The following is a 27,773-nucleotide window of genomic DNA, read 5'->3' as shown; positions in this document are numbered from 1 at the left end:
TACCCATGATATAACTTATCTTAACCTAGGTATTCAATGTTTTGACGGACTCATTAAGTGAGACAATTTCAAATCAGTTATTCAACGTTTTGACGGACTCATTAAGTGAGACAATTTCAAATCAGTTATCTTTTAACCCACCACCGTGGTGTGTACCCACAACTTCCTTTTCTCTTTATTCCTTTTCTCTCTATTCCTTACTGTTTTAACGTTTGACAGACTACTTGTGGTAGACAATTTCCAGATCAACCTACTCCTTCGTCATTTTAACGGACCACCATCGTGGACAATTCCAAATCTATCTTTTCCTGGGGTAATCTGACAACTGACCACGGGTGATCCCGTCAACAATTAATTGAACAGTGGTGAAAGATCCGCGACCAGAACTTACGACAGGAGGAAAACAAAGTGGCAATTTAACTAAATATACTCACTTTGAGGCCCATTTGCTCTGCCGCGTCCCGTCTGTAGGGTATCAATGATTCAGCCACTTCCAATCGAGAGTTTTTGGGATCCCACTTCTGACACCAAATGTTAAGTCCGAGTTCGGGTGGTCAGCTGCATTCGACAATAATCGAGTCAGATACCTTCAATCTTTACGTCTTTATTGAAGCAGCTTCGGACCTGTTACCAAACTGCCAGCACAGAGTCTACAGATTCCGGGGCAGGCAGACAAAAGGTCTGCCTATCCTCACAGATGCATCCCTTTTATTCTTACAAACCGAAGGAGGTATGGCCTGCTTCATCAATCACAGTGTGTTACTAGGGCTTCATGAATTGACAGCCTGTTTATCTTTAGAACACTTTATGCTTTTACGAGCGGAATTGCAACAAGCAGAATTGCTCAGGGACACCAAAACCTCCTACGTGTTAGGATAGCTTGGCTTAATCACGCGAAGCAAATGTGCACCTTATCAAGTCATGGCCATAAACCTTTGTTTATCAGTGATGGTCACACAAGCTACTTTGTCCACTACTTTCTCACGGGAAACCAAGTCTGTCTGTTCTTATTTTCTTATTGATTCCTAGAACCATTTTATTAACCCTTTCATGATTCTTCCACATACATTCACATTAAAACCTGATTAATCAAGGGTGAGCCGGTTGCAACAGTGCGCTCATTGGTTGCTCTGCTCCCGGTCTCATGACAAGCTGTGCAATTACAGTTTAGAGTCGAAATACAGAAACCAGGCAGGGAAGTGTTCCATTGGTTATTTGCCACCAGTCCCCGCCCACCTACTACTAATACATTGGTTGATAGTTTTCAGCAATGTCATTGGTTACTACAGTTACATTAATTTTATTGGTTACAGTAATTTCTAATGATTCTATTGGTACATTCAGTTCTGACGGCTGTTGCTAGGGAACAGCTGCTGCAGGTTGTGTGTTACTTTTCTGGGAACGCCCCAGGCTAACTTGTCCTTGGCAGATGTCTGGTTACTCTCTGCTTAAAAGAGGCATTGTCCGTTATCTCTTGTGGCTGGAACATTGTGGCCTCCTCTCATTATTTCTGTGAGCTGTCTACATAAATATTGTGGGTGTTCTGATCTAAGAGAATTTCTCTGATCTTCTGTGTTTCAACCTAATTGCTGGAATGTGGGATTCAGCTATTCTACCATTTAAACCTTTCTCTCAGCCTTTCTTGCTTTATACTTTGACACCGAATTACTTTACCCATAATTAAGGTTTTTTGCGCTTACACAAATCATTTGCCTTCCTAACTGCTTGCTGTACCTGCACGTTAACGCTGATTTGTGTACAAGGAACGGCAAATCACTCTGCATGTCAACATTTGCTAGTCTCTCACCTTTTAAAAATTATTCTGCTCTTTCATTCTTCCTTCCAAAGTGGGTAATTTCACACTTCCCCACATTATACTCTATCTGCTACCATCTTACCCAATCACTTAACAGGTCTATATTCCCTTTGCAGACTTTTTGTTCCGGAATCCAGACCCACCGACGCCCCCCCCCCCCCCCCCCCCCACCCCACCGACGTTCCGAAATCCGGAAATACCCGAACCTGGGCTCGAGCATTTCTGGATTTGTGATGTCAGAAAGCAAATCGAAAGACTGGAATCTGAAACGGCCTCGGGGGTTCCGGATTTTAGGTGCTGCACCCGTACCGCCATAATTGAGCTTGTTTAAATTTAAGACCATAGTTTCCAACTTAACCACATCACTCGCAAACTTAATATGAAATTCTATCATATTATGATCACTCTTCTCCAGAGGATCCTTTACTATAAGATTACTAATTAACCCTGTCTCATTGCACAATAATGCAAAGTTCCACAGTATTTTAGGTTGAGGTGACTTAAGTGTTGTCTATTCTATACTAGTGATGCTCATATAGAATAGAAAACATTCCTACACTTGGCACCATGTGCTGTCATTCACGACTCCCAGATCAGAAATGGACTCATTGTACTCCTTGCCTGGAACTTCTGATCTCAGCTCTGTTGTCAGGGAGGTGAAGGATGACGTCCCCAGTGAGAAAAATAAATCACTGGTGTCCAATTACAAATAGATGTACAGATGGTGATAAATATTCATTCAGGCAAGGAGTACAAGGAGCTCCCAGAATCATGCATGCGGAAGATGTTGCATTTTTTTTAGATACGAGTATAAGTTAACATAGTCTGTAGCATTTAACGAGGAGTTGAAATAACGTAATGGATTTTGCCCCATTATAATTTCAGCACTCTAAGCTAAGCAGCTAGAATGAAACAGACGAGTGACTCAGTTGTAGTGGGTTAGGACACTGCCCTTTTATTTCTGGAATCCTAAATTAGACTCAGCCCTGACAACTACGATGGAAGTCTCCTGTCTGAAATGGTCCAAAAGGTGAGGACCTGGGCAGCTTCAACTAGTTTCTTTATGGACACAGACCCAGAGCTTACACAACTGCCCACAAATCAGCAATACATTAGCTGTAATACTCAAAAGAAGCCAAAAAAACCCCGATAATTTGTCGAAGTAGAGCAAGAACATTTTTTGTCTGAACCCCGCTACATGACTTAGGAATTCTTGATTCTGACAATAGTGGGATGTATTTACAGTCCCCAGTGCCAAAACAATCCAACAAGCACAACATTTTGACAAGCAAACAGAATACTGCCATCAACTGGACCAAGTATAGTTTTTAGTGCAAATGATATTTTCCTTGAATGCTTTATTTCCTGAAGGAACACTGCAGTTATTTCAGAAGCTCCAAGCTAAGTGGCACATAACTAGTAGGTAGAGGATACTTTTCCGAAGCTGGAGTTAAGACACGCAGTTACCAAGACATTAAATCTACAAATCTGCTGTCCGAGAGGCTAAATCAGCTGAAGGTTCAGTTAACACATTGAGAGAAAGGGGGCGAGGATTCAAAAATGGTATTAATACACTACTGTCCTGAAAGCAGCAGCTGGAGTGTGTAAAGTGCAGCCAGCAACACAAACCATACTGCAGACAGCACCCAACACTCTGCCTGGCAACTTGTGCATGTGACTTTCACTCCCTTGGCACGGTTTTTCCAAATAAAAGCCGGAAATGTTGGAAATACAAAGCAGAGGCATCAGCCTTCTGCGACACAAAGAACATTAAAATTTAGAAATATAATTCTCTTTAGTTAATTAAACTTTCTATCCAAGTTCTGTTAGTTGCGCCTCTTTAAGAGAGAGCACTTGTAGAACTGTGTTGGTTGCTGAAACCCAGGCAACCCAGTGTCACCTTCATTCAAAATAAGCATCTGAAATCAACAACTTGTATTCATATAGCACCTTTAACGTAATGAAACATCCCAAGGCACTTCACAGGAGTGTTATGCAATAGAAATTTGACACCGAGCTGCATAAGCAGAAATTAGCACAGGTGATGTAAAGGCACAGGAAGAGGCCATGAACTAAAAGTGATTTAATACAAGCTTTTAGGATTGACCAAAGGGAGAAAAAGGCGCCAGCCTTGGGCAGGTGGTGACTCATCACCAATTAAAACCAATCTCCGCGGTCAAGAGCCAGACCTGTTTACGTATCGAAACAAAGGGATTGATGTAATCTCACCGAAGAGCCCGTGGATTGATTGGCCGGAAGGGGGAAAACAATTCCCTCTAGAGACAAGTCTGCAAGAAACCAGGACAACAAAGGATCCCACAAGGCCTGCATTTTTGGAGAACGGGGTACTTAAGATAAGGAGTTATCTTTTGCCCTGTAGACTCCGTCTGTAAATTGAGGACATCCAGGTCCATTATGGTAGTCAGTCAAACGGATCACCACAAACAACGAATTGATCCAGACACATTAACGGAAACCTCAGCTCAGCGGGTGATTTATTGATAAAATGGATAAATACACAAGCTGGAAACAGCTCAGGGCGAACGGAAAGGAACGGGACGAACACGGAAGAGGGAACATCGAAGAGGAACGACGACGAACCTACAATCTACGATTACAGCAACTAACTGTGGACGGGTGATTGTCTGTCTTCGGTCAATTCTCTCAGAAGTCTTGTTCTGTAGTTTTTAGTTAGATTTTGCGTAATAAAACTGACAATTGGGTTAAGCCTAAACTTTGCGTCCTTTCCTGTAATTCCCACGGTCTATGAATCAAGGTAGAGTGTAAAATGAACACTCTACAGTGACCAAAAGCTTGGTCAAAGAGGTAAGTTTCAAGGAGCATGTTGAAGGAGGAAAGAGAGGTAGAGAGGCGGAGAGGTTTAGGGAGGGAGTTCCAGAGCTTGGGGCCCAGGCAACAGAAGGCATAGCCACCAATGGTTGAGCGATTATAATCAGGGATGCTCAGGAGGGCAGAATTAGAGGAGTGCAGACATCTCGGGGGGTTGTGGGGCTGGAGGAGATCACAGAGATAGGGAGGGGCGAGGCCATGGAAGGATTTGAAAACAAGGATGAGAATTTAGAAAAAGAGGCGTTGCTTAACCGGAAGCCAATGTCGGTCAGTGAGCACAGGGGATGATGGGTGATCGTGACTTGGTGCGAGTTAGTACATGGGTTGCTGAGTTTTGGATGACCTCAGGTTTATGTAGTGTGGAATGTGGGAGGGCGGCCAGGAGTGAGTTGGAGTAGTCAAGTCTAGAGGTAACAAATGCATGAATGAGGGTTTCAGCAGTGGATGAGCTGAGGCAGGGGCGGAGGCGGGCAATGTAATGGAAGTGGAAAAAGGTGGTTTTAGTTATGCCGCGGATATGTGGCTGGAAACTCATTTCAGGGTCAAATATGATACCTAGGTTGCAAACAGTCTTGTTCACCCTCAGATTGATGTTAGGGAGAGGAATGGAGTCAGTGGTTAGGGAATGCAGTTTGTGGCGGGGACCAAAGATAATGTCTTTGGTCCTCCCAAATTTAATTGGAGAAAATTTCTGCCAGTACTGGCTGTCGGATAAGCAATCTGACAATTTAGATACCAAGCAGGGGTCGAGAGAGGTGGTGGAGAGGTGGAGCTGGGTGTCATACATGTGGAAACTGACTCCGTGTTTTCGGATGATGTCACCAAGGGGCAGCATATAGATGAGAAATAGAAGGGGGCCAAGAATAGATCCTTGGGGGACACCAGAGGTAATGATGCTGGAGTGGGAAGAGAAGCCATTGCAGGTGATTCTCTGGCTACGATTAGATAGATGAGAATGGAACCAGGCGAGTGCAGTCCCACCCAGCTGGATGGTGGTGGAGAGGCATTGGAGGAGGATGGAGTGGTCAACCGTGAAAAAAACTACAGACAGGTCCAGAAGTACAAGGATAGTTTACCTTTGTCACAGTCACAAAGGATGTCATTTGTGACTTTGATGAGAGCAGTTTTGGTACTGTGGCAGGGGCGATTGAAGGGGTTCAAACATGAATTCATGGAAAGATGGTCACGGATTTGGGAGGCGACAACATGTTCAAGTACTTTGGACAGGAAAGGGAGGTTGTAGATGGGGCGATAGCTGGCAAGCAAACTGGGTCAAGGGTTGGTTTTTAAGAAGAGCGATGACAGCAGATTTGAAGAAGAGGGACAGTACCTGAGGAGAGAGAACTGTTAACAATGTCGGCTAACATAGGAGCCAAAAAAGGAAGTTAGGTGGTCAGCAGTTTAGTAGGAATAGGGTCAAGAGAGCAGGGACAAGATGAGCTTGGAAGATCAAGAGGGGAGATCAAAAAAAGAAACTGGAGAAAGATGAGTTTAGGGCTAGGGCATGGGGGGGGGGGGGGGGGCTCAGATGAAGTTTGGACCTGTGGGTTAGGTGAAGGAAGGGAACTGGCAGAGGCAGCTGATCGGATGGTCTCAATCTTTGAGACAAAGAAGTCCATGAGCTCCTCACACTTCTTGTTGGAGGCGAGTGTGGTGGAGACAGGAGAGAGGGGTTTAAGGAGACAGTTCGCAGTAGAGAATAGTGGCCAGGGGTTATTTTCGCATTCCAGAATGATCCTGGAATAGTTTTTGTAGACACGAGTAGGACCCGAAAGTGCTTTATGTGGTCCAGCCAGACTTGGCGGTGAATGCTAAACCAGTTGTCCGCCATATCCGTTCAAGTCTGTGCCCATTGGACTTGAGGGAGCCAAGATGAGGGCTGTACCAGGGGGAATGGCCAGGGTGAGAGAGAGTAATGGTTTTAATAGGTACCAGGGCATCAAAGGTGGTAGTGAGGGTCTGGTTGAGCAGATCGGTGGCTACAGAAATGTCATTGTTAAAAGAGGGCCAAAGTTTGAACAGTTTGGAGTTGCTAAGTGCATTGATCTGGAGTTTGGAGAGATTTTTTTTCCAGGGGTGGATGCAGAAGGAAGTAAGTTTGGATTGGGGGAAGAGGGATGTGGGTCGAGAGCGATACAAGGAAATGGTCAGAGATGGCTTTTTCTTTAATTGACACAGTTAAAATAGCGAGGCCACGAGAGATTGCAAGGTCAAGAAGGTGACCGTGAATGTGGGTTGAGGAGTTCACATGGAGGGAGAGATTAAGGGAGGATCGGAGGGAGTGAACTCAGAGGAGCGAGAGCAGGATGAATTGAGATGGAGGTTGATATCACCAAGGATGAGAAGTCGCTCAGTGCAGAGGCTGAAGGAGGAAAGCAGTGAGGATATATCCATGATAAAGTTATATGAGTGGGCAGTAGAGAATGAGAATTTTAAGAGAATGAGGGGCGAGAGGGGTGAAATAAGGAGAGATGTTCAAAAGATGAGAACGCGCCGGAGGAGTAGGGGGACAGACCAAGGTATGATTTAGTGATGAGAGCTATACTGCCACCACGGTGGTCTGGGCGGGGCAAGTGGTGGAAGGTATAACCGGGAGAGGAGGCTTCGATTAAAGGTAGTGTGTCATTATCCCTCAGCCATGTTTCCATGGGAATTGGAAGGGTATTGAAGTGGTATGGCATCGGGAGATCAGGTTAAATAAAAGCAGACAGAATAGCTACGTGCGAGAAAAAGCTCACCCAATTTCTAAATTTGTGGATGACACCAAATTGGGGACGATAGTCAATACTGAGGAGGACTGCAACAAATTACAGGACATTAGTAAACTTGCAGAATGTGCATATAATTGGCAAATGAAGTTCAACACAGATAAATGTGAGGTATTACATTTTGGTAGGAAGAATAGGGAGGTCACTTATTACTTGGAGGGTGAGACGGTAGGTGGGGTTGAGGGACAGAGTACAAATACACAAACGCTAAAAGTTGCGACACAGGGTAACAAGGCCCGAAAAAAAAAAACAGCATTGGGGTTTATTTCTAGAACTATAGAATTGAAAAGTAGGGAAGTTATGCTAAACTTGTATCGAACCTTGGTTAAACCAGTTCTGGTCACCATATTATAAAAAGGTTAGAGGCACTGGAGTGGGTGCAGAGAACATTTACAAGGATGGTACCAGAAATGCGAGGGTATACTTAACATGAAAGGATGAACAGGCTGGGTCTCTTTTCTCTTGAAAAAACAAGCCGGAGGGGTGACCTAACAGAGGTCTTTAAAATTATGAAAGGTTTTGATAGAATGGATAGAGAGAATGTTTCCACTTGTGGGGAAAAGCTTAACTAGAGGCCATCAATGTAAGATAGTCACCAAGAAATCCAATGGGGAATTCAGAAGAAAACTTTTAACCCAAAGAGTGGTGAGAATGTGAAACTCGCTACCACAGGGAGTGGTTGAAGCGAATAGTATAGATGCGTTTAACAGGAGGCTAGACAAGCATATGAGGGAGAAGGGAATAGAGGGTTATGTGACTAGATTTAGATGAGGAAAGATGGGAGGCGGCTCGAGTGGAGCATAAACGCCGCATGGACTGGTTGGCCCAAATGGCCTGTTTCTGTTCCTATGTAATCTGCATCTTGTCTCCCCAAGGTAGCGGGGACACACTGAGTAACAAATAAAGTATACTCGACAGAAAAAGTACATGTCTCATAAGTGTTAGCAGTGGTAGCCTTCTCCACAACACAAGGTCAATCAATAAGAAACATTGGCCTGGATTTTGCAGTGGGATAATGACTGCAAACTGCCAGCGTTCACAGGTTCACCCCACTGAAACTGATCGCATCTTCAAGATTTAGCCCATGCGCATCTATACATATCCTGAAGTTGCGGTCAGTCAGACACTGCTCAGACACGGCCTGTACTCTCCAGGGATCCCACGCAGCCAACCTTTCAGTGCAAACACCGCGCATGCATGGTATTTTGAATGGCCTGTGCAGCCCTTAAAAGTGGCCGCTCGGCGTCAAAAAAAAAAGAGGGGGAACATCGAGATCTTAGAATAAGGGGCCGCCCATTTAAAACTGAGACGAGGAGAAATTTCTTCTCTCAGAGGGTTGTAAATCTGTGGAATTCGCTGCCTCAGAGAGCTGTGGAAGCTAGGACATTGAATAAATTTAAGACAGAAATAGACAGTTTCTTAAATGATGAGAATAAGGGGTTAGGGGAATGGGCGGGGGAGTGGAGCTGAGTCCACGATCAGATCAGCCATGATCGTATTAAATGGCGGAGCAGGCTCGAGGGGCCATATGGCCTACTCCTGTTCCTATTTCTTATGTTCTTTTATTCGAGTTTAGGAGAGGTGATCTCACTGAAACATACAAAATTCTCACAGGGCTCGACAGGGTAGATGCAGGGAGGATGTTTCCCCCTGGCTGGAGAGTCTAGAAGCAGGGGTCACAGTCTCAGAATAAGGGGTCGGCCATTTAGGACTGAGATGAGGAGAAATTTCTTCACTCAGAGGGTGGTGAATCTTTGGAATTCTCTACCCCAGAGGGCAGTTGTTAAGTATCTTCAAGACAGAGATCAACAACAACTTGTTTTATATAGCACCTTTAACGTAGTAAAACATCACAAGGCATTCCTTTAAGATAAAACAAATAAATTTAACACCAAACCACGAGAAGAAATTACGGCAAATGACCAAGAGGAACGAGACATCTTGGGGGCGGGGGGAATGGGGTTGTGAGGCTGAAGGAGATTACAGAGATAGCGAGGACTGAGGCCACGGAGGGATTTGAAGGATGAGAATTTTAAAATCAAGACATTGCTTAACCGGGAGCCAATGTAGGTCAGCGAGCAAAGGGGGTGATGGGTGAGCGGGACTTGGTGCCAGTTAGGACACAGGGCAGCGAGCACAGGGGGTGATGGGTGAGTGGGACTCGGTGCGAGTTAGGACACGGGACAGTGCAGCAAGGTGGAGCTTAGCCGGGAGGCCCAATGGCCGTCTGCAGTGCCGAGGCCATGTTGTCAGCCTGACCTGTCTGCTCAGTGCAAGGTAGGGGGCGTGGGGCCGGGCGGTTGGCGAGGACCCGGATTTAGGGGCGGGAGGGCCCGCTCCCGGGGACACGGCCATATATCTATATATAGACAGGAGTGTTACCGGACCGGCGGCTGCAGGAGGCCGTGTGATTCCACACACACACACACGGGCGGGGGCTACGACTCTCCCCCTGCACAAAGCCGCTCTTTACACGACAACGATGATTTGTTCCCGTTCCCACGGTACCGGCCCCGCGCGGCGGCGGCTCACCCACACACGGCAGGTCGGGGGGGAATGTACGTGAAGGCCGCGACGCCCCTCCTGCTGTCCGTCTCTCCCGGTCCTCCACACAACGCACCCTCCCCTCCCCCACCTTTCCTCGACAACTTCCGCTCGGTGTGCGCAGGCGCGTGCGGCCCCCTGCTGGCTGAGGGAGAGCCGGGTGGGCGCAGGCGCGGTTTTTATTGATCACCTGCAACTATTTGAGTTGGTAAACATTAATACAACTCTTTTGGTTGCAGCAGAAATAAACATTAAATCAAGTGCCCCCTGATAAAGTGGGGGTAAACTCCAAACACTTTTCAAGGGCCCCTTTTTTTTGAGGTTTTGTGTGTTTTTTTGTGTGTTTTTTTGGGCACAAACACAAATATATACAAGTGTCCCATTAATGAAGTGGGGGGGGGAGGCACTAAAACCGACACAATTAAAAGAATTAAACTTTGGACAGTCAACTTAAAACAAATTAAAATTTGGTTGCCGGGGGTGATGATGCACTCCGCGACTGTACAGTGGACACCGCGTGCTGCAGCTGATCACCTGCAACTGGTAAAGCCCCCAACAACAATAATTTATATAGCACCTTGAACCTACCGAATACCGAAACAGCAGTGTTTTAAGACAAAAAAATAAATTTGACACCCGAGCTGTACAAGTAGAAATTACATCAGATGACCAAAAGAGGAGGGCAGACATCTTAACATAGAAAATAGGTGCAGGAGTAGGCCATTTGGTCCTTCGAGCCTGCACCACCATTCAATAAGATCATGGCTGATCATTCCCTCAGTACCCCTTTTCTGCTTTCTCTCCATACCCCGTGATTCCCTTAGCCCTAAGGGCCATATCTAACTCCCTCTTGAATATATCCAATGAACTGGCATCAATAATTCTCTGCGGCAAGAAATTCCACAGGTTAACAACTCTCTGAGTGAAGAGGTTTCTCCTCATCTCAGTCCTAAATGGCCTACCCCTTATCCTAAGACTATGTCCCCTGGTGCTGGATTTCCCCAACATCGGGAACATTCTTCCTGCATCTAACCTGTCCAGTCCCGTCAGAATCTTATAAGTTTCTATGAGATCCCCTCTCATCCTTCTAAACTCCAGTGAATAAAGGCCCAGTTGATCCAGTCTCTCCTCATATGACAGTGCAGCCATCCCTGGAATCAGTCTGGTGAACCTTCGCTGCACTCTCGGCAGGGGGGGGGGCGCTTGTGAGGCTGAAGGAGATTACAGAGATCGGGAGGATAGAGGCCATGGAGAGATTTGAACACAATGATGAGAATTTTGAAATCAAGGCGGTGCTTAACCGGGAGCCAAGGTAGGTCAGCGAGCACAGGAGGTGATGGGTGAGCGGGACTCGGTGCGAGTTAGAGGACACGGTGAGTGAGCACAGGGGGTGATGGGTGAGCGGGACTTGGTGTGAGTTAGGGCATGGGGCACAGGGGGTGATGGGTGAGCAGGACATGGTGCGAGTTAGGACATGGAGCAGCGAGCACAGGGGTGATGGGTGAGCGGCACTTGGTGTGAGTTAGGACACGAGTCAGTGAGCACAGGGGGTGATGGGTGAGCGGGACTTGGTGCGAGTTAGAACACGGGGCAGCCGAGTTTTGGATCACCTGGTTTACGTCGGGTAGAATGTGGGAGGCCAGCCAGGAATGCGTTGGAGTAGTAGTCAAGTCTAGAGGTAACAAAGGCACGAATTAGATAATAGCTGATCCATATCTTAATGCCATTTTCCCGTCTTTGCTTCCGCAGTGGATGAGCCGAGGCAGGTGCGGAGACGGACGATGCTACGTCACAGTCTCAGAATACGGGGTCGGCCATTTGTGAATGAAATGAGGAGAAACTTTACTCCAGAGGGAGTTGAATGTTTGGAATTCTCTTCCGCAGACAGCTGTGGGGGCTCAGTATTTGAGTCACTCCAAGACAAACATAGAAAATAGGTGCAGGAGTAGGCCATTCGGCCCTTCGAGCCTGCACCACCATTCAATATGATCATGGCTGATCATACAACTTCAGTACCCCATTCCTGCTTTCTCTCCATATCCCTTGATCCCTTTAGCTGTAAGGGCCACATCTAACTCCCTTTTGAATATACCCAATGAACTGGCCTCAACTATTCTCTGCGGCAGGGAATTCCACAGGTTAACAACTCTGAGTGAAAAAGTTTCTCATCTCAGTCCTAAATGGCTTACCCCTTATCCTAAGACTACGTCCCCTGGTTCTGGACTTCCCCAATATCGGGAACATTCTTCCTGCATCTAACCTGTCCAGTCCCATCAGAATCTTATACGTTTCTATGAGATCCCCTCTCATCCTTCTAAACTGCAATGTATAAAGGCCCAGTTGATCCAGTCTCTCCTCATATGACAGTCCAGCCATCCCTGGAATTAGTCTGGTGAACCTTCGCTGCACTCCCTCAATACCAAGAACGTGCTTCCTCAGATTAGGAGACCATGGCTTCGGCATTGGAGCCAGCCATTGGGCCTCATGGCTCATTACCCAGCTCAGCTCCACTTTGCTGCACTGTCCCCATTATCCATTAACGGATAAAGGGTTATGGGGAAGTGGAGCCGAGTCCATGATCAGATCAGCCCATGTTGTTATTGAATGGCGGAGCAGGATCGAGGGGCCGTCTGGCCGACTCCTGCTCCTGTTTCTTATGTTCTTGTATCCAAAAAATTCCAGCGATCGCTTGTCTTGGGGTATACTCAAAGACTGAGCCCCCACGACCCTCTGGGGTGAAGAAGTTTCTCCTCGTCTCAGTCACAAATGGCCGGTCGCTTATTCTGAGACTGTGACGTAGCATCGCCTGTCTATGTTCCTGCCTCGGCTCATCCACTGCTGAAGCAAAGACAGGCAAATAGTACTAAGAGATGGATCAGCTATCATCGAACGGCCTTGGTTACCTCTGGACTTGACTATTCCAACACACTCTTGGCTGGCCTCCCACATTCTACCCTATGTAAACTAGAGGTGATCCATAACTCGGCAACCCTGATTTCTCCCCACCCCCACACACACAGGGCCCGGACCTCCCACGGCATAAAGCTGCACTTTACCCCACCACCACCACGGCCATTTGTTCCCGCGTCCGCTCACACGGTACCGGCCCCGCGCGGCGGCGACTCACCCACACACGGCAGGTCAGGGGGGAATGTGCATTTGGACCGCGGCGCCCTTCCTGCTGTCCGTCTCTCCCGCTCCTCCACACAACGCGCCCTCTCTTCCCACACATTTCCTCGATAACATCCGCTCGGCATGCGCCAGCGCGTGCGGCCCCCTGCCGGCTGAGAGAGAGCCGGGTGGGCGCATGCGCGGGTTTTGCTGATCACCTGCAACTATTTGAGTTGGTAAACATTAATACAAGTGCCCCCTTAGTGAAGGGGGGGGGGAGGCACTAAAACCGACACAATGAAACTTTGCACAGTCAACTTAAATCAAATTAAAATTTGGTTGCCGGGGTGACGATGCACTCCGCGAGCGTACAGTGGACACCGCGTGCTGCAGCTGATCACCTGCAACTGGTAAAGCCCCCGCCTCGCCAACATGGATTTATATAGTACCTTGTACCTACCGAATCGATCTAAGGTGCTTTACAGCAGTGTTTTAAGACAAAAGTGTTTTAAGCCATACAAGTAGAAATTACATCAGATAACCAAAAGAGGAGGGCAGACATCTGGCAGGGGGGTGGGGGGGTGAGGCTGAAGGAGATTATAAAGATAGGAAGGATAGAGGCCATGGAGGGATTTGAACACAAGGTTGATAATTTTGAAATCAAGGCGTTGCTTAACCAGGAGCCAATGTAGGTCAGCGTGCACAGGGGGTGATGGGTGAACGGGACTTGGTGCGAGTTAGGACACGGGGCAGCCGAGTTTTGGATCACCTGGTTTACGTAGGGTAGAATGTGGGAGACCAGCCAGGAATGCGTTGGGAGTAGTAGTCAAGTCTAGAGGTAACAAAGGCATGAATTAGATGATAACTGATCTATATCGTAATGCCATTTGCCCGTCTTTGCTTCAGCAGTGGATGAGCCGAGGCAGGTGTGGAGACAGACGATGCTACGTCACAGTCTCAGAATAAGGGGACGGCCATTTGTGACTGAAATGAGGAGAAACTTCTTTACCCCAGAGGGAGTTGAATGTTTGGAATTCTCTTCCCCAGACGGCTGTGGGGGCTCAGTATTTGAGTCACTCCAAGACAAACATGGAAAATAGGTGTAGGCCATTCGGCCCTTCGAGCCTGCACCACCATTCAATATGATCATGGCTGATCATACAATCTCTCTATACCCTTTGATCCCTTTAGCCGTAAGGGGCCACATCTAACTCCCTTTTGAATATAACTGACAAACTGGACTTAACAACTCTCTGCGGTAGAGAATTCCACTGATTCACAATTCTCTGAGTGAAGAAGTTTCTCCTCATCTCGGTCCTAAATGGCCGACCCCTTATCCTTAGACTGTGACCCCTGGTTCTGGACTTCCCCAACATCGGGAACATTCTTCCTGCATCTAACCTGTCCCATCCCGTCAGAATTTTATATGTTTCTATGAGATCCCCTCTCATTCTTCTAAACTCCAGTGAATACAGGCCTAGTTGATCCAGTCTCTCCTCATATATCAGTCCTGCCATCCCGGGAATCAATCTGGTGAACCTTCGCTGCACTCCCTCAATAGCAAGAGATCGATAGCATGTTTTGGATATGAAGGGATAATGGGGACAGTGCAGCAAAGTGGAGTTGAGGTGGAAGATGAGCCGTGAGGCCCAGTGGCCGGCTCCGAATGCCGAAGCCATGTTCTCAGTCTGTCTAGCGCAGGCGGGGCCCGGCGGTTGGCGAGGGACCCGGATTTAATTGAGCCAAGTGATGGGGGCGGCCGGGTCCGCCTCAGCACACAGGAGATTTATTGGCGGGGTGAGACGTATTGGCGGTTGCAGGAGGCTGTGTGATTCCCCCCCCCCCACACACACACACACACACACACACACACACGGGTGGGGGCTGCGACTCTCCCGCTGCACAAAGCCGCTCTTTACACCACGACGACGATGATTTGCTCCCGTTCCCGTTCCCGCGCGGCGGCTCACCCACACACGGCAGGTCGGGGGGGGAATGTACGTGAAGGCCGCGGCGCCCCTCCTGCTGTCCGTCTCTCCCGGTCCTCCACACAACGCACCCTCCCCCACCTTTCCTGCGACAACTTCCGCTCGGTGTGCGCAGGCGCGTGCGGCCCCCTTGCCGGCTCAGAGAGTGCCGGGTTGGCGCATGCGCGGATTTGCTGATCACTACAACTATTTGAGTTGACAAACATTAATACAAGTGTCCCCTTTTATTATTAAGGGGGCACTAAACCGACAAGTAAACACATTAACACCTGGGGTCCCTGGCCAAAGACCAGTCCACCCTAAGTGGAGGAAGTGCATCTGGCAGGACGCTGAGCACCTCGAGTCTCATCGCCGAGAGCATGCAGAAATCAAACACAAGCAGCGGAAAGAGCGTGCGGTAACCCAGTCCCACACACCCTTTTCCTCAACCACTATCTGTCCCACCTGTGACAGGGACTGTGGTTCCCGTATTGGACTGTTCAGCCACCTAAGGACTCATTTTAAGAGTGGAAGTAAGTCTTCCTCGATTCCAAGGGGCTGCCTATGATGATGCACTCCAGTCCCTCAGGTGCCCACCTCTCGCGGTTGGCCGCAAGCGTACTGGTGGACGTCGCGTGCTCCAGCTGATCACCTGCAACTGGTAAAGCCCGCTTCAACAACAACAACTTGTATTTATATAGAGCCTTGATCGTAGCGAAACGTCCCAAGGCACTTCACAGCAGTGTTTTAAGACAAAAAAATAAATTTGACACCCGAACCGTTCAAGTAGAAATTACAGCAACACAAAAGCAAAATACCGCGGATGCTGGAATCTGAAATAAAAACAGAGAGTGCTGGAAATCTCAGCGGGTCAGGCAGCATCTGTGGAGAAAGAGAAACAGAGTTAGCATTTTGGGTCGACAACCCTTTGTCAGGTGCTTGGTCACAGAGGTAGATTTTAAGGATAGTCTCGAAGGAGGAAAGAGAGGTTTCGAGGGAGTTCCAGAGCAGCTGAATGCACAGCCACCAATGGTTGAGTGATTATAATCAGGAATACTCGAGGGCAGAGTTAGGAGGAGCGCAGACATCTCGTGGGGTGGGCGGGGTGGGTTGTGGAGCTGGCGGATTACAGAGATAGGGAGGGGCAAGGCCATGGAGGGAGCTGTAAACAAGGATGAGAATTTTGAGGGGAGTAAGTTGCTATGCGACTAATGTTTGAGAAAATTCACTTTCTTTTCTTTGCACACAGTGAGGAAAATAGCAGTCAGTGTCCACATCCACCACACACATCCCAGCTAAGAAAGGTTGTGGGCAACTCATTGCTGACAACCTCCTGTGTATATTACTGATTCTGTGGGTATGGCAATGTAGTGGCCTGGTTACTGGACTGGTGATCCAGAGGCCTGGACTAACAATCCAGAGAACCAGAGTTAAAATCCCTCCATGGCTTCAATTTTATTTTTTAATATCTGGGAATAAAAAGCTGGTACGAGTAAAAGTGACCGTGAAGCTGTCGGATTGTCATAAACACTCATCTGGTTCGTTAATGTCCTTTAGGGAAGAAAATCTGTCACCCTTAACTGGTCTGGCCAGTATGCGTCTCCAGTTCCACACCAATGTGTCTTCACTGCCCACTGAAGTGGCTTAGCAAGCCACTGCAAAGAACCAGAATAATACAGCACCACATGGACTGCAGCGGTTCAAGAAGGCCCACCACCACTTTCTCAAAGGCAGCTGGGAATGGGCAACTAATGTTGGCCTTGCCAATGATGCTCACATTGAGAATTCATTATTTTAAAAAAACGATACCCTCGCTGGCATTTGCAGAAATGTCATCCTTTAAATATTGAAATCAGTGGGATTGCGGGGTTGGGGAGGGCGGGCTGGCGCAGAATTCAACAAGAAAGATATCTGGTCAAGAAATACTCCTTCAGCTTCCTTTAAAATATTTAAAATACTGGTCTGCTGTAGTGAATGTGGATCTGTTTCATTTTGGGACCCAATGGATTTGCTGCAGTGATGCATTACACATTCAAACATATGCACTGGTGGGATTATGCGTACAGATTTCTTGTTGAGTTCTGCTGGACTTGATTTCTTGGTTGTTGCACCAATACTTTCCAATCAACAACTTGCATTTATATAGCACCTATAATGTAGTAAAATGTCCCAAGACGCTTCACAGGAAAGTAAAGACGGCTGATGAACAGTGGCAAACATTTAAAGAGATATTTCATGTTATAGAGAAAGATTTTCCCCTAGGGCAACGGCACCTGTAGCATAGACGTTAGAATGAAATATGTAATTGTAGTATTAAATGCATGTGTAAAATGTATAAAGATGGCTACTTGTTGTTTAGCAAAGCCCCAAGGGATTTCAGCCAGTAGAAAGAGACTGCATTCTTAGTTACTGATAATTGCTGTTTTCTCACGCAGGGATACACATGAGCTCTGCAGATGTTCCTAATCAATGGGCTAATAGGCCCCAGACGAGACGTCCTGGTTCATGTTATAACAATACGACTCTGTAACAGGACTAAGATAAGGAGACTGCCCAAACACAGCACCCAAGGACAGTAAGATAAGCGCGGGGGTGGGGGGGGCCCAGACCACGCCACAAGACCATGAATAACCCTTAGTAACACATGAGATAATCACGCAGTCACATAATGGTTAGAGACTACTTCTCTTGGTGTATTTGAATCTATATGTAATCTATAATCAATATGATTGGATAGTGTCTGGCCAAAATGGGCTGATGTAACTGTAGTAAACTGTTGTAAAACATCTAAAAATCCATGAAATCCTTTGTTCGGCGGAGAGAGGTACCTGGACCCACCAGTTGCTTCATCTCCCTGCCGGCATAATAAACCGCTTTGACGTATGGACCAACCCAGAGTGACGAGTGATCCTTGGAGGGTACATTCACGCTAACAATGGCGTCATGAACAGGATATTGCAGAGGCCGTTGGGACACCCCTGGAGAATCTGGGTGAGTATTGGCAGTAGATCCCGGGGGGAAGGGAGCAGGCGGTGTCCGGAGGCCGACGCAATATCCGACCTGTAAAGAGGGTTGAACCAACAGGCAAAACGGTAGTAGGTAGCCGTTAGGGGATGTATAGAGGTCTGCGGGAATTGCTTATACGCATTTTAGGAATTGCGCAAGTTTGTGCAATAGCAGATTCGTAACCTGACAGTGGATAGAAACAGCCTCCTACAAGTCACGCTGGTGAAGGTGGACCTCTGAGAGTTAGATCTCTAACTATACCAAGTTCTAAAAATGGTCAGTATAACAACAAAACTCGAGTGGGGGCCAGAAAGGTCCCTTACCCGCCACCTGGCGGAGAAACAAAAGAAAGTAATACAGCCGGCCAAACAATAAGCTTTGTTGAATGAAGAGAGACTTTTGTGAATGTCTGTCTTTGAGTGAGAGTGCTTGTGTGATTTTTTGACTGCGGAATGAATTTTTCATGTGTCTGAAAGCCTGTTTGGAAAAGTGGTGGAGCTGTCTGTTTTAGCTCCACCCACTTTTTCAGACAGAGTGAAAGTTTTTTTTAACCCTTTTTAGTGTTGTCCTGTGTGTAGGAAGTTTTAAGTTAGAAATGCAGGTGTGGATTTATTCGGATGATATGTTACAGAGCTAGGAAATGGCCAAAGGATATAGGTTTGTTGAGCAAAAGATAAAAAATACATGGTCCCGGTGGTTTTAAAAAAAAATTCATTTGACACGCTCACTTACTTGTCGAAAGAAAACCCGCAATCATTGATTACATTGGGTTGAAAGACATAAATTTAGTCTGGGAATGAGATAAAGAATGCTTTTAAAAAAAAGCCTGTGTGGGTCTCTCGAGATTGCGGGCTGGGGAAGTACGCTCCCATTTCCCTTTGTGTAAAACATTGACGCGAAAGCTTCTAGCTCAGTAAAAAGAGTTTTAAATAAAAGATTGGCATTACAAAATTTGAATTGGGATTTTGAGATATTAAGAGAAGGCACAGCAAAATACCGAGATAGATTCCAACTAAAAAAATATGAAATTAAATCTGATGATAAAACGGCAAGCTTTAGCAGTTTAGAAAAAAGGACATTGTAACGGCCTTGAAACTGGAACATTTGAGATAACGAAAAGCAGCCCTCAAAGGCTACGTGCTAGACTCTGTTCTAGCTAAGGAAAAGACAAAAAAAAAGATAAAGACGCAACCTTGAAAGAAAACAAATTGAACGAATTTGCAAGAGAAAGTGTCTTCGATTGTCTGATGATTTTAAATTAACAAATTTACCGAGACACGAGCCCTCTGTGTAAAATACAAAACCTAATTTGAAGAAAGGAGATCTGAAAAAAAAGACGTAACGTACTAAATAGGTGCTGAAAAAAAAAAGTTTTCCGAAGGAAATACTAGTTGATATTGGCTGTGAAAAAGATATCGGTTTAATTGAAAAAAAGTTTGGAAGAGGTAAAAAACACTCTCCATTGATAATGATTTTAAATTACGAAAAAGTTTCACTGCAGTTTGAAAAGATTTGCAAAATAGACGTTGTTTATCAAGAAAAGTCCCGAACAGTCTAAACAAGCAGGAGGGTTTTGAAAATAACGAGGAGAAAAGATCTAAGCTATGCGAACTCAGCACAGAAATAAAAACTGGGAATTTGCCCAGTGAACGGGACCGTAAAAAACCCCCGAAATGTTGGAATGTATACAGCTTGTGTGAAAATTGGATTTCAGTAAACAAAATAGCTATTAAAAATGTTTGGTCTCGTTTTAAATCAATTAAGAAAAAATCTTTGGCAAGTACTTGAATTAGAAGTTAAGAAAAAATTGAAGTTTAATCTAAAATGCTGTCTTTCCTGATGAGAAGATTTTTATTATGACGGCTTTACTAATGATTTCTGCTGTTTTAACGGATTCCTAATTTCTAAGCAAGTTTTGAAGACACAAAGACTTTAAAAAATTTTTCGGATGATTACGCGAAGTCACGTAATGACATCAGGCCTTCTTACAAACCTGTAAAAGAGTTAACCCTTTCCATTGACAGGTGTTTTATACTGGACATTATTAATTTGGATTTCTTAATAGAATAAAGACTCACCTGACAGATAAAGGAAATGGTGGGATAGTCAGGATAAAAAAAAATAGAACTGGCCTATGTAATAATACTCGCCTGATACAAATAAAGAAATAGATACTCAAACAAAACAAATTCAAGAGTTAAAAGCTAAGATAAATAAGCTGGAAGAGATTTTTAAAAAACGGGACCAGACGGATAGTGCAGTGCGCAGCCATAGCACCATCACCTATGGCAATAGAGCCAATGTACCCCATGGTGGGTACGTGTAGTCCACAAACCCAACCTAACCCTTATCTCCGATTTCACAGAGTGACCTCGACATGCATGGATAAAAGATGAGTAGACCAGAACCTAACACCTGGTGATGACCAGGCTATCTGTTTAAAATTTGCAGATAAAACACTCACCGAGGTGGAATCACAGTGGCCACTTCAGTTCTGCAGCATGATACTAGGGATCTCGACACTCATACAAGCATCTGATAACCTGGATGGACTACGGGGGATGCAGCAAATGCAGGAAAGATACACTTACCCGAACTATGGGATCTTGTTTGATTTAACTGATGAAATATGTATCCTAGCAGCCAAAGACTGGAGCAAGGACAGAACTTATTTTAACGCATAATATTAAGCAGGAAATTGTGCCTGTTCTGATCAATGTTTCAGGCATACTGATGCCGGAATATTGTACAGAACAGGCAAGGAAGGTGTATAGTGTATTAAGTAAGGTTGTAATGCAGCAGGCTGCCGATGCCATGGGGGCCAGTAGATTCTGAGGACAAGAGCAGGTGCATAGGCATAAGAGGGGAATAATTAATGACGCTGCTACCGGCTTTAATACCGGGACCTCCAGAGTAAACTCACTGGATATACAAGGGCTGAATGAAAAGGTGGAACAACTTAAAGAGATAATGAGGAACTGTTAGAGCAGGCAGAGCAGAATCAGACAGACCAAGCCGACCTAGGAAGGGAATGCATGGAGATACAGTTCGATGGAATTTCAATAATAGAGACACATTAATCGTCTAATTGACAGAGAAAAGGATGATGCCGGAAAGCTCTGACAAGGGCAACTCTGTCACGCTTATGGTCTGTGGATGGTGGGACAGATACGACACAACCTCGATCAGATCCAAAGGGGGGAGGTACCAGACTGGATAGACAGCTCACATCTGGCTCAGCTAACCAAGCTGAAAGGGACACTGGATAACTGCACTCTGAAGGGACTAACCAGAGTATACCCAGCGATTCCAAACTGCCAGATGGGCAAAGCTGTGGGAGTGGGGATCGTCTTAAAGATCCCTATAGTCACACGTGACTCAGGTCCATTTCCCCTTTATCAACTGGAGAATATCGGGGTCGTATGCGACAATGCCTCCCTCCGAAACTACTTAACCGCAGACTCCGCTATCCGTAGAGATAACACGCTATACGGCGTCTCCCTGACAGGGTGCAAACAAAGGGGCGAGATCACGGTGTGCCCCCACCCGGTGGGACAGGGAGAATTAGATGAGTGTGGTTTTAATCGAACCGATGGATGCATTCTGGAAATAGTACCTGCCCCTACACATTTTGCCCGGGCTGGGTACGGAGGCAAAGGGAGATACTGTGTCTCCACCACGGAACACTCATATCAGTATAACGGCTTACAATGCCAGATCCCGCAACCAAACTTCTGCTTTACACCCCTACGACCCGTTACTATAGGGCAAGCTCACATTATCCAAGTTAGACGGCACCACCAATCAGCTCCATGATCACCTGCAGGACTATGACGAGCCAGAACAGGCCCCTGTTTCCCATTTAGCGGAAGTACTAAGGGAACTAAGACTTAGAGTCGGACAGTCTGTTAAACTCTACCACCAACTATGGACAAAGATTGAGATACTGGAGAAAGACACCGACACAGAGCTGCAGGATGAGAGTTGGTGGAGGAGGGTTTGGAACTGGGGGATGAATGTTAACATCCACCCCTGGATTCAAATTATATCACATATACTGGTTGAAATACAGCAAGCCCTAGCGTTAGCATAGGGAGTCATGGCTTGCCGGTCCTGCAGATATTATGCACAACAACGGAGGTTTAACACCAGAGCTCAGATAAGCAAGGAAGTTCACGTGACAGGCGAAAGGGGTGATTCGAACTATATTAATTTGATCTAAAACAACTGGGACTCCTGAAATCGCATGACTGGCCAGCACGTCGAAGCAGGGAGTACCGGGTGATACACAAACATAACATATAAATTGGTGTCGGTTTCAGGGGGCTAGGACTAGCCCCTTTACCAAAAGGAGGGATTGTTATCGAGAAAAATTTTCTCCTAGGGCAGCGGCACCTATAGCATAGATATTTGAACGAAATATGTAATTGTAGTATTAAATGCGTGTGTAAAATGTAGAAAGATGGCGACTTGTGGTTTAGTAAAGCCCCAAGGGATTTCAGCTCGCAGAAAGAGGCTGCATTCTTAGTTACTGATAATTGCTGTTTTCTCATGCAGGGATACACATGAGCTCTGCAGATGTTCCAAATCAACGGGCTAATAGGCCCCAGACGAGATGTCCTGGTTCATGTTAGAACAATACAACTCTGTAACAGGACTAAGATAAGGAGATTGCCCAAAGACAGCACCCAAGGACAGTAAGATAAGGGGGGGGGGGTGCCCAGACCACGCCACAAGACCATAAATAACCCTTAGTAACACATGAGATAATCACGCAGTCACATAATGGTTAGAGACTACTTCTATTGGTCTATTTGAATCTATATGTAATCTATAATCAATATGATTGGATAGTGTCCATCCGAAATGGGTTGATATAACTGTAGTAAACTGCTGTAAAACATAAAAATCCATGAAACCCTTTGTTCGGTGGAGAGAGGTACCTGGACCCACCAGTTGCTACATCACCCCGCCGGTGTAATAAACCGTATTGATGTATAGACCGACCCTGAGTGACAAGTGATTCTTGGAGGGAACATTCGCGCTAACATTTCATAACTCGCAACGAAAATATATTCCAGTGCGAAGGAAAGTAAAGCGTGGTATTAAATTTAAAACAATGGCGTACAATGTTGCCAAGATTAGTGGGAGGCCAGAGGATTTGGCCATTTTAAAAACCAGCAAAAGACAATAAAAAAAAATAATAAAGAGAGAGAAGATGGATTATGAGAGTAAACTAGCAAGAAATATAAAAACAGATGGTAAAGAGCTTCTACAGGTATATACTAAGGAAGAGGGTCATTAAAGTAAACGTTGGTCCTTTGGAGGATGAGATTGGGGAATTAATAATGCCGAACAGGGACTTTGAACACATATTTTGTATCAGCCTTCACGGTAGAAGACACTAAAACCATCTCAATGATAGATAATCAAGGGGTTATAGGGAGGGGTAACTTAAAACAATCACTATTGCTAAAGAAATAGTACTCGGGGTTGGGGGTAATATATTAGCGTGGATAGAGGGATTAGTAACTAACAGAAAACAGAGAGTCGGGATAAATGGGTAATTTTCCAGTTGGGGTGCCACAGGGATCGGTGCTGGGTCCTCAACTATTTACAATTTGTATTAATGACTTGGATGAAGGGACCAAGTGTAATTTAGCCAAGTTTGCCGATGATACAAAGATGGGTGGGAAAGCAAGCAATGAGGAGGACACAGAATCTGCAAAGGAATATAGATAGGCTAAGTAAACATTTGGCAAATAGAGTATAATGTGGGAAAGTGTGAGGCAGAAAAAATAGAAAAGCAGATTATTATTTAAATGGAGAGAGATTACAAAATGCTGCAGTACAGAGACCTGGGGGTCCTTGTGCATGAAACACAAAAAGTTAGTATGCAGGTACAGCAAGTAATCAGGAAGGCAAATGGAATGTTGGCCTTTATTGCAAGGGGGATAGAGTATAAAAGCAGAGAAGTCCTGCTACAACTGTACAGGGTATTGGTGAGGCCACACCCAGAGTACTGCATACAGTTTTGGTCTCCATATTTAAGGAGGGATATACTTGCATTGGAGGCAGTTCAGAGAAGGTTCACTAGGTTGATTCCTGAGATGAAAGAGTTGACTTATGAAGAAAGGTTGAGCAGGTTGGGCCTGTACTCATTGGCGTTTCGAAGAATGAGGGGTGATCTTGTTGAAACACATATGATACTGAGGGGGCTCGACAAGGTAGATGCAGAGAGGATGTTTCCCCTCGTGGGGGAATCTGGAACTAGAGGGCATAGTTTAAGAATAAGGGGCCATCCATTTAAAACTGAGATGAGGAGGAATTTCTTCTCTAAGAGGGTTGTAAATCTGTGGAATTCTCTGCCCCAGAGAGCTGTGGAGGCTGGGTCATTGAATATATTTAAGATGGAGATAGACAGATTTTTGAAAGATAAGGGAGTGAAGGGTTATTGGGAACAGGCCGGGAAGTGGAGCTGAGTCCATGATCGGATCAACCATGATCTTATTGACTGGTGGAGCAGGCTCAAGGGGCCAAATGGCCGACTCCTGCTCCTATTTCTTATGTTATGTTATCAAACAAAATTTGACACCAGGCCACATGATGAGATGTTAGAACAGGTGACCAAAAGCTTGGTCAAAGAGGTAGGTTTTAAGGAGCGTCATAAAGGATTAAAGAGAGTTGGAGAGATTTAGGAGGGAGTTCCAATAATACTGTGAGATAAAACCAAGAAGCTAACTGAAATTTTTGAACCGATTTAAAGTATAATTTTACAGCAGCAATGGAACTACACAGGAAGTGTAGGGCCAGTGGTGCGCATGGTGATGTTCTAAACCCTGTTACCTGACAGTGCCGGGAGCAGGTAGGACTGACCTCAACAGTTGCCCTGGTCTCAGACCAGCCCCGAACCACTCGCCAATCTCGTTGTCTGGCACCTCACCTGTTGCAGGCAGTACCGCTTGTCACTTGGGCTGCAGTCATATCACATTACTCTCAGGATTCCCCCTTCAGTCACTCAGTGCACTATTTCCAGTTCATTGCCGTCTCTATCAGCTTCCCCTGTCACTGCCTTGGGTTGAACCAGACTGGTTGCAACCTTGGCGTCTTATTTGACCACAAGTTTCTGGCCCAATCTCTGTTCCATCACAAGGGCCCTTTGCTGCCACACTCCACAACATCGTCTCCATCCACGCCTGCCACAACCATCTGTTGCTGTAACCCTCATCCATGTCTTTGTCACTTCCAGACTCAATTATTCCAATGCTCTCCTGGCCAGCCTCCCATCCTCCACCCTCCATCAATTTCAGCTCACCCAAAACTCTGCTGTTTTTCCCTATCTGGCTTCGTCCCTTCGTCAGGCCTGGTGCCAGAGCGATTGGCGAGAAGCTCGGGGCTGGTCTGAGGGCCTGCAGCAGACTGAGACCAGGGCAACTGTTGTGGTCCTGTTTCCCTGTCCTTATCTCTGTAACCTCCCCTTGAGATGTCTGCGCTCCTCAAATTCTGCCCTCCTGTGCATCCCTGATTATAATTGCTCCACCATCGGTGGCCGTGCCTTCTGTTGCCTGGGCCCCAAGCTCTGGAACTCCCTCCCTAAACCTCTCCGCCTCTCTACCTCTCTTTCTTCCTTCAAGACACTCCTTAAAACCGACCTCTTTGCCGTAATTTCTTCTTGGTGTCAAGTTTATTTGTTTTGTCTTAAAACACTTCTGTGAAGTGCCTTGGAACGTTGTACTACATTAAAGGCGCTATATAAATACAAGTTGTTGTCCTTGCTGATTGAGATTGGCTCCCGGTCCTACAATGCCTTCAATTTAAAATTCTCATCCTCCGATTTAATTCTCTTCATAGCTTCACCTCTTCGATCTCCATAACCTGCTCCAGCCCTACAATATCCACCCCCTGCAACCCCCACTGAACTCTCCATCTCACTGACCCTGGCATCTTGTTACCTCCCTCGCCTCCCCCCTCTGTCTCAACATTGGCGGCCGTGCCTTCAGCCGGCTAGATGCTATGTTCTGGAATTCCCTCCCTAAACCCTTCTGCCTCTCTTTCCCCCCGCTTCTCCTTTAAGAACCCTGCTCAAAACCTACCTCTATGCCAAAGCTATTGGTCAGCCCTCCTAATATTTCCTTACTTAGTTCATTGTCCATTTTGTTTTCCTGTGCCTCTCCTGACTATGTTAAAGGCACTATATCAATGCAAGTTGTTGTTGTTCTCTGCACAGGTGTGCACTGCATTATTTTCACCAGATTTAGTACACTCGTGGGAACCCAGTGATCCTGAGTGTATAGATAATGCTTCAAGCAACAAAAACAACAATGACTTGCATTAAATAGCATCAGAGCTTGGGGCCCAGGCAGCTGAAGCATGTCTGCCAATGGTGGAGCCATGAAATCGGGAGTGTGCAAGAGGTCAGAATTGGAGATCTCGGAGGGTGTGGGGCTGGAGGGGATTACAGAGAGAGGGAGGAGTGAGGCCATGGAGGGATTTGAACACAATGGTGAGAATGATAAAATTGAGGTGTTGCTGGACATGGAGCCAATGTAGGTCAGCGAGCACTGGGGTCATGGGTGAATGTGACTTGGTATGAGTTAGATACAGGCAGCACATTTTTGGATGAACTTAAGAGGGTGCAAGGTAGGAGGCTGGCCAGGAAAGTATTGGAATAGTTAAGTCTAGAGGTAACAAAGGCATGGGTGAGGGTTTCAGCAGCAGGTAGGCTGAGGCAGGGACGGAGACTGACGACGTTACAGAGGCGCTCTTGGTGATGGAGAGAATATGGGGTCGGAAGTTTTGCTCAGGGTCAAATAGGGCGCCACGGTTGCGAAGAGTTTCAGGCAGTTGCCAGAGAGAGGGAATGCAGTTTGTGGCGGGGATCAGACAATGAGGATGATATTCACTGGCACGGTGTTTTGGAGAGGGAGGGAGGAGTTCCGCACATTTTGTGGTTCATGCGGGAGGAGATCGTGGGGAGTGGTGGAGGGAGCACGAGGGCTCGATCTCGCAGCGGGGGGGGCGGGGAGAGATCGATGGGGGAACAGGGCTGATCGGAGGAGGGTAGGAGATCGATGGGATCGGGGAGAGGAGGGGGTTGGAGTTCAGGGGGTTGGGAAGAGATTGGAGAGGGGTCGGAGTTCAGGGGGTCGGGGAGAGATCAGCGGGGTGGAGTTCAGGGGGTCGGGGAGAGATCGGGGAGGGGGGGTTGGAATTCAGGGGGTCGGGGAGAGATTGGGGAGGGGGGGTTGGAGTTCAGGGGGCCAGGGAGAGATTGGGGAGGGGGTATTTGACTTCAGGGGGTTGGGGAGAGATTGGGGAGGGGGTTTGGAGTTCAGGGGGTTGGGGCGAGATTGGAGAGGGGTCAGAGTTCAGGGGGTTGGGGGAGAGATCAGGGGGTGAAGTTCAGGGGGTCGAGGAGAGATCGGGGTGGGGGGGTTTGACTTCAGGGGGTCGAGGAGAGATTGTTGGGGGTTGGAGGTCGGGGAGATAATGCGTCAAAAATCGCGGTCTCTATGTACACACACACCCGTAGAGGCCTCATGTGCCGGTTCTCGGCGCACGATGTGCATGCTCCGAAATTCGGCACTTGCGAACTGTCAAAAGTCATTTTGTTCAACGCATCCCCGGGAGAAGGACATTCGCGCGTGGAGATTTTTACCCAATTCCTGCCCAGCAAACGTCCTTCAAACTCTTATACCTGGTTAAAGAGGG

General features: G+C 46.5%; 1 protein-coding gene across 6 annotated transcripts in view; it reads right to left on the bottom strand.

Moving 5' to 3' along the window:
- Positions 1-15,148, bottom strand: part of LOC139276343 (BCLAF1 and THRAP3 family member 3) — a 63,467-nt gene extending 48,319 nt beyond the window's left edge. The window contains exons 1-2 of one of the 6 annotated variants that reach the window (XM_070894188.1): positions 15,060-15,142; positions 435-558 (exon numbers count right to left, since the gene is read on the bottom strand). The gene's annotated coding sequence lies outside the window, so the exon portion shown is untranslated. Of the gene's footprint in view, positions 1-434; positions 559-9,821; positions 9,945-9,966; positions 10,057-11,588; positions 11,643-15,059 lie in introns of those variants that run through there. The other 5 variants (XM_070894189.1, XM_070894187.1, XM_070894186.1 and 2 more) reach the window with 5 other exon arrangements.
- Positions 15,149-27,773: the final 12,625 nt, after the last annotated feature.

Source organism: Pristiophorus japonicus, chromosome 11 (genome assembly GCF_044704955.1).
Source record: "Pristiophorus japonicus isolate sPriJap1 chromosome 11, sPriJap1.hap1, whole genome shotgun sequence".
NCBI lineage: Eukaryota > Metazoa > Chordata > Chondrichthyes > Pristiophoridae > Pristiophorus > Pristiophorus japonicus.
The sequence above is the reverse complement of the archived record's forward strand: the minus strand, read 5'-3'. Positions and strand labels throughout refer to the sequence as shown.